Here is a 7326-nt window from a genome sequence, read left to right as displayed (position 1 = left end):
TCTCAAATAGCATGGTCAGAAGTGGGAATTTGCAATAATATGTTCTTTTTATCTCTAAAATGAAACATTCTTGTGTTAAAGATTATTTAGAGCCTACAACAGTTTAATCGTCAAGTAAACTTTGCCACCACTATCTTGGAGTAGTTGAAAGTAAGTAGGTCATAGAATTGGAAGTCACTGATTCTAACACCTGGTCATATACCATTCCATATCTTTCATAAACATTGTAAGGAATTGATTATAAGGGCAAGAACTGAATTACCTTCAATGCCTCAAACAAATGGCATGGATACTGTGGATGCGCAGTAAACAGTATAACTGCATGATTGCATAGTGGTCAAATGCTCTATAAATTCACCCTGTTTATAAATAAGTGACATAAATTTACAATTGCAGAAAATTCATCAGACATTTACTAATGCTAGAACACTATTTATTAATAAGTTCAGTAACTTGTTCAAATTATCTTTAATGGGACTATTAATGTGTATTTAGTAAGCAGTGTTCATTTATGGTTACTTATGATATGACCATAATGAAGACTGCACATCACTGTCGCAAGTCATGATGGTCGTAGAGTTGATCCAATTTAATGGCCTTTTTGTGGTGAATCAAGTGAATCCCTGTGGTCTTAAGTGAATCCCAGTTGTGAAATGAATGCCACTATCATTAAGCAAACCTTCGGTTTTCTATGGCCCTTGTTTTTCTAAAAACCAGAAATAAATGCCAGTTTTTTTGGGGGAAAACCCGTTATAAATTGTAGCTGCTGGACACTGGAAATGGCCAAAGTTGCAGCCTGTTTGCTGATGCCCAAATTGAAGCTGTGTGACTGGTGTGGTGACTGACTGTTGAAATTTTGAATCCAGGTTGTAAGTATCTGAGGGTAAGATTGTCAGAACCAGTTGCAAGATGAGGACTACCTGTATAAATACGGACAAGATTATTCAATGGAATTTTACATATGCCTGAGCAATATTTGAAGAAGCGTACAAGTTTGACTGAAAAAAGCATGATTATTTGATGGTGAGATGAAGTGTTCATGACATAGATTCAACAAGATCCTAAAAATCTGTCTTTACTGGTTGTCCTGCAGACCAAATGGAAAATTACTCACTGGAGATCACTGCAGGATTGATGGTAGACTCCACCTTCCCACACTTGCTCTCTGCTCTGCACCCATCCATCTTTTTGTTATCATATTGATCTATTCTCCTGTTCTTGTTCATTTCATTTATTTATTGTTCTAAAAGGTAAAGGTTTCCCCTTTCCAGTTGTGTCTGGCTCAGAGGTGGGCCCATCTCCATTTCTTAGCTAAAGTAGCTAGCATTGTTCGAAGATATTTCCATGGTAATGTGGCCAGTATGAGTATATGCTGAGGTGTGTGGAATGCTGTTACCTTCCCAGCATAATTAGAATAGAATATAATTCTTTATTGGCCAAAGGTGATTGGATACAGAAGAAATTTGTCTTGATGCAAATGCTCTCAGTGTACATAAAAGAAAAGATACATTCGTCAAGAGTCAAGAATCATAAGGTACAGCACTTAATAATAGTCAGAGGGTACAATAAGCAATCAAATCATACTAGGAAACAGTCAATATAAATTGTAAGGATACAAGCGACAAAGTTACAATCATACAGTCACAAGTGGGAGGGGATGGGTGATAAGGAGTGATGAGAAGATTAACAGTAATGGCAATGCAGACTTTGTAAATAGTTGGATTTATCTACTACTTATCTACTATTCACATTTTCATGCTTTTGAACTGGTAGGTGGGCAGTAGCTGGGGCAAGTAACAGGAGCTTATCCTGTCGTGCAGTGCTGGGGTCTCAAACCTGGGCTATCAGTTCTCCAGCTGGCAAGCTCAGCGTGTTTAACTGCTGAGCCATCAAGCCCACTTCTATTATTTTGCTTCTGTTCTATTTACACTTTTTTCATTTCTTCCTTTTTATTGTTGTAAGCTGCCTAAAATAGCCCCATGGTGAGATGGATGGCAAATAAATTTAACAAACAAACAAACAAACAATTCCTCTTATAGTAGAACTGTTTATAACTTCAAGATTAAAGTGAAAACAAATGCTTTGGGGGTTAGTTGAGAATTACAGGTAATATGTCTGTAATCCCTTAAACCGAATGTCTCTTTCTCCAGGATCGTGTGCTGTTGTGGAAGAAAAATGTAATTGCTTTAAGGAATTCTAGGAAAATGAACATATGCTTCCTGAAGTGTCTTTCAGTTTGAACTGTTGCCAGGTTCAACATTTTAGCACTCTCAGATGAATCTTAAAAGGAGGATGAAAAAGTTCTATTGTTTGAAGTCTAAGTATAATATTCAGAAGATGATTAAGGATTATATTAGGTAAGATGATGATGATGAATCATGGACAGAGCCAAGACCTTCAATTTTTTTTTCTTGGATTTTGAGGGGATTTGGGGATTCACTTTCTTTTATACAATTTTAAGTCTATTTTAAGGCTTATATTTTAGCTGTGCATGCTTCAAACTTTATACAGAAGAAATGCTCCAGACCTTGCACAAGCATGACATTTCTATTATATATATTAAAAGACAAAAGCTTTGTACCTAAAGTGACCTTCTCCCAACTTGCCCTCAAAATATGATTACTGTTATTTATACAAAGGAAAAACTAAAGTGAAAATAATTGAAGCGATTCCTTCATCAGTTCAATGCTCATAGAAACAAAAAGTGCCTAATATCTCAATCACTGCAAGGTGAGCTGAATGAACCAGGGTTTTTCCTTCTGCAGTCAGATGCAGTTGCCATGGCAAAAGAAGGCTATTAAAGCTATAATGTCATTTTTCTGAAAACAGCTGCTTTGCTATATACGTACATTTGAGCTTTATACATATATTTTTTTATTTTATTTATTGTTAAATTTATTTGTCACCTATCTCATAGGTGATGGTGACTTTGAACAGCCTACAATGTGATAAAATATGCAAATGTCAAAATATTTATAAATATAAAAACAGATTAAAATTACAAAAAATTCAAACAAACTGAAAAGCCTGGATTTGGAGCAGAGAGCTGGTGGTACTTTGTCTATTACTATACCAACCACATCCAGTCAATATCTTATCCTTCAGAACTCTACACCGGGGCCCCCCAAACTTGGCAACTTTAAGACTTGTGGACTTCAACTCTCAGAATTCTCATTCTGGGAGTTGAAGTCCACAAGTCTTAAAGATGTCACATTTGGAGACTGCTACTCCAAACCAAGTTTTAAGGCTTTTCCTGAAGGCTAAAAAATATTGAATGCATCTTGTCTCCTATGGCAATAAGTTTGAAAGGACAGGGGCCATGACAGCAAAGGCTCTGGGTTCCCACCAACCAAAATTCTTTGGCTGATGGGATCTGTAGTAGATCTCTTCTGCTATCACGAGTGGGCAGGCCAATCCCATTGGGAAAAGATAGGTATCCTCAATGACCACGGTGTCAAACATGTGGCATCACATTGCTATACGTGATGTATCCGTACTTTTTCTCTTCATGGAGCTAGGGTGGGCATGGCCTGTGCATGACGTATCTGGACCGTGAGCCACCAGTTTGACACCCCTGATATAGAGGGATTTAAGAACCAACACCTTGATTTGTACTTTGAAGCAGATAGGTGTTGTGTAACAATAGTGTTACATGTGCCACTCTAGAGGCCTCGAAAACTTCCATACTGGTGTATTCTGGACCAATTGTAGCTTCCATTGCTGTACATGGGGAATCTACTATTGCCTGTATACAGCAATAATCTAAGCCGCATATGACCAGGGCATGAATGAGAGCAGGGCCTTACAATCCAAGATTGGAATTGTAAGGATTAGAGCACGGTGGGTGCAAGGGTGCTCCTAGCCATGACTACTACCTGTTCTGTCTTGGGTAATGTAACCCCATCCAGAACTAAATATACTCAGCCTCCAGAGGTTCCAAATACCTGCAGCCATTCCGTCTCACCATGATTCAGCTGTTCTGTCCCATCCAGAGTCCCAAAGTCTCCAGGCACTGTTAAAAGGGCAACCACAGCATCACTTGGATCAACAGAGATGGATATGTGAAGCTGAATATCATCAGGATATTGATGATAACTCTTCCCATGGTGTGGGCGAACTTGTTATGACTCAGGTGGTAAAGGCAAGACAGGCCTTTAGAGCAGGCTGTCAAAGCTAGCGGTCCACAGACTGGATGCATCATGTGCAGACCAGGCCCATCCCAGCTCCACAAAGGCAAAAATCATTGCGATACATCATGTGATGCAATCAAGTTTTACACCCATGCTTTAGAGAGTCAAAACACACAAGTCAAAGCAAGGGGCGTGTAACTCAAAACAAACAATTGTTCCTGGCAAAGACTTAAAGTGTGAAGTCCCCATGGGCTCTGACAGCATTGTCCTCAGCCGTTGGCCTCTCCAAATATGCCAAGGGAAATGTGCCTTCCCTGTTGGATAATCCAAGTTCGAACTCTTCCTCCTCCTCTAAACCAGGTTCCGATGGGGCCTCACCCAGCAATTTCATTGTAGATGTTAAAAAGGAGCATAGAGAGTACCAAGCATTGCAGAAGCACACAGAGGTGTAGCCACAGCACCTTTCACACTGTATCAAGACTGATTGGGACCAGCTGAGGGAAAGGAACTAAATTAGTGCAGTGCTGTACCACCCAATCCCAAATCCCACAGCTGGTCCAAAAGGATACCACAGTAAGATTTGGCAGTGCAAATTTATCTCTGAGAGGCTTCTGGCAAAAAAAAAGCAAAAAACAAAAAGCCACCCCAAAACAAAACCCATTTGGCAGGCAGACTCAGCAGGCAGTCGTGATCTTTAGTTGGGCTTTTTTCTGTCAGCCCAAGGGTGGAGGAAGGGGGGGGGAAGGTATGTAGGAAATCACCCTGTCTCTGCAACATCGGTCATGTGACCACCTTGCAGAGTTGGCCACGCCCACCCAGTCACATGACCACCAAGCCATACCCACTAAACAAGCCATGCCCACAGAACCAGTAGTACAATTTTTGAATCCCACCACTGCTACGTTCCCTGGAAAAGAAAGGTGAGAAACTGAACAAAATTTATCTAGTAAGGTATGGTCTACTGATGGCTTCTTACAAAGATATGTTTGTTTCTTTCTTAATACTACTTCCCACTATTGTTCTTAAAGAGAAATTGTATGCATGAATGTACCTCAAGAAGTCAATAAATGCTGTTTTCCTAAAAAAAAAACCTGTAGTAACAAAAGATTCTGAATAAGTATAATTTTGTCCATATTGTACCCATAAATGCACATTACTTACTAAATACACATTAATAGTTCCTACTCAAGAGATTATGAACAAATTACTGAGATTAATTAATAACAGTATTCTAACTAAAATAAGGAATCTATTTGTCTTCTGTTGAGCAACCAAAGTTGTTTGGGTCTAGGTTTTGTATTCTGAGCAGCTGAGGCTTGGTCATTTAGTTACTAATATTTACATTTGATTTATATAAGATAGTCAACATTGCTATAAGACAATGTGATAGCAGAACTTAATAATTCTTTTTTGGTCTGTCAGATATGATACCGAGGATGTCTTTGTGGTCAGTTTTGCACTGAAATGATGATGTTTAAATCTAGTTTTGACCATGAGTGCATGAGTTCATTACTTTTCTTTTACTTTTGCATATATTCATTCCCAAGTCATTTTGTTGCATTGCTTTGTGATTTAAAAAAAGTTCATATTTTGAATTGAATTGAAAATTTTAAAATAAATGCACGAGGTATTTGTATTTCTCTTAAATATGCCATTAGTGATCATCTTTCTCAAAAATATTTTTGTACATTTTGAATAAGCATTTGGGCAAAACCTCATTATCACACCAGGAGGAAGGTGAGAGTTTGCACGAAAAAAGAAACAGTGAAATTGTGAACAAGAGTGGAGGAAGGGTGGCATAGAATTTTGTTCACTGTCTGATAGCATGCTTGGTGCTTTTTAAAAAAAAGTAAACTGCTTTTTTATTGTTCACAGATCTTTTTAATCCTATTTTTTAAAGTTAGAGATAGAACCATGTCTAAAATAATCATCATCCCATTGTATTAACTATAATAATTAAATGGCTTATGTATTGACATATAATGCATAACAGAGGGATATTCCCAGTATTTGCAAATCATTAACACTGTCCTGCAACCCAAGTGGAATAAAAGAAATACCAATGTTGTTAACTCAAATCATAAGATTTTTTAGAAGTTCATCCCAGTTGACGTGCCAATTGTAATTACCAGATTCTGTTTAGATTCAGTTCACAGTATAAATCCACCTTTAGGGAGAAGAAGCAGGTGGCCGTAAGAAGTGTATGGCATCAACTAATTCTGCCCAAAAAATAAAAAGAATAACTTATATTAATCAAAGTTTACTTTTCTTTACAGTATTAAAAGAACAGAAGCACCACTGTAAGTTGCCTCTGGACAATCTAATATGTTTGTGTAATGAAGCTTTTGGACATTTCTGCATATATTATGTTTGTGTAATGAACTGTGGACATTAATGAGAAATGATGGTGCTTGGTATCTTGTGAGATGAATTTACTGGCAGAGTTAAATTTTACTAAGGAGAAAAAAAAAATACACGATGTATCTATGAACTCACTGTCTCAAGATGCTAGTTCATCATTTTCTTGCTGTTGAAATAATTGTACCCAGTCAGATAAAAAGGTTGGTCACATTTGAAAAATTAAAAATACATGTTACTGCAGCAGTATAAATAGACAAGATGCTGTCTCCCTCACAAAATAAAAGACTGTGGTATTTCAACTAGATTTTAATTTATTCTAAAACAGAGCTAAACTAATTCATTTTCATTTCAGGCACAGTTTCTGTGATGCTGTGATGCCCCCCCACTTCTCTCCCCCAGTTTCATTGTAGTATTCACAGCTTCATTTTCAGCTGTTTATGAATTTAACAGCTTGTGAACATTCCTTCTTGGGTCAACCATTCTGTGGTGACAAGCCCTTGGTTATTCCCAATATACTGTAGTGACTATCATCCATGAAGGATTCAGCTACTAAGGAAGGCAGATGTTCATTTAATGGTGGCATGATGAAACTCTTCTACTGACACCAGGGATGTCCTTGACACGCTGACTGTCAAAATCCAAAATAAATGTCATATTATTCCATGGGTTTTAAATGTTGCATTAAATGGCAGTTACTTTTATTTTAATTTGTACAATTTATAGGTCTTCAAGTTCAAATGATTATAGGCAGCTTACAATTAAAAAATAAAAATTATAAGACATAAAGAAGGAACTGAACAGCACCTCCCAACATAGAAAACATACTGGGGGGAAT

Source organism: Notechis scutatus, chromosome 4, assembly GCF_049901735.1.
Source record: "Notechis scutatus isolate UNSWTSFEM ecotype Mainland chromosome 4, rNotScu1.2, whole genome shotgun sequence".
Taxonomy (NCBI): domain Eukaryota; kingdom Metazoa; phylum Chordata; class Lepidosauria; order Squamata; family Elapidae; genus Notechis; species Notechis scutatus.
The sequence above is the reverse complement of the archived record's forward strand: the minus strand, read 5'-3'. Positions refer to the sequence as shown.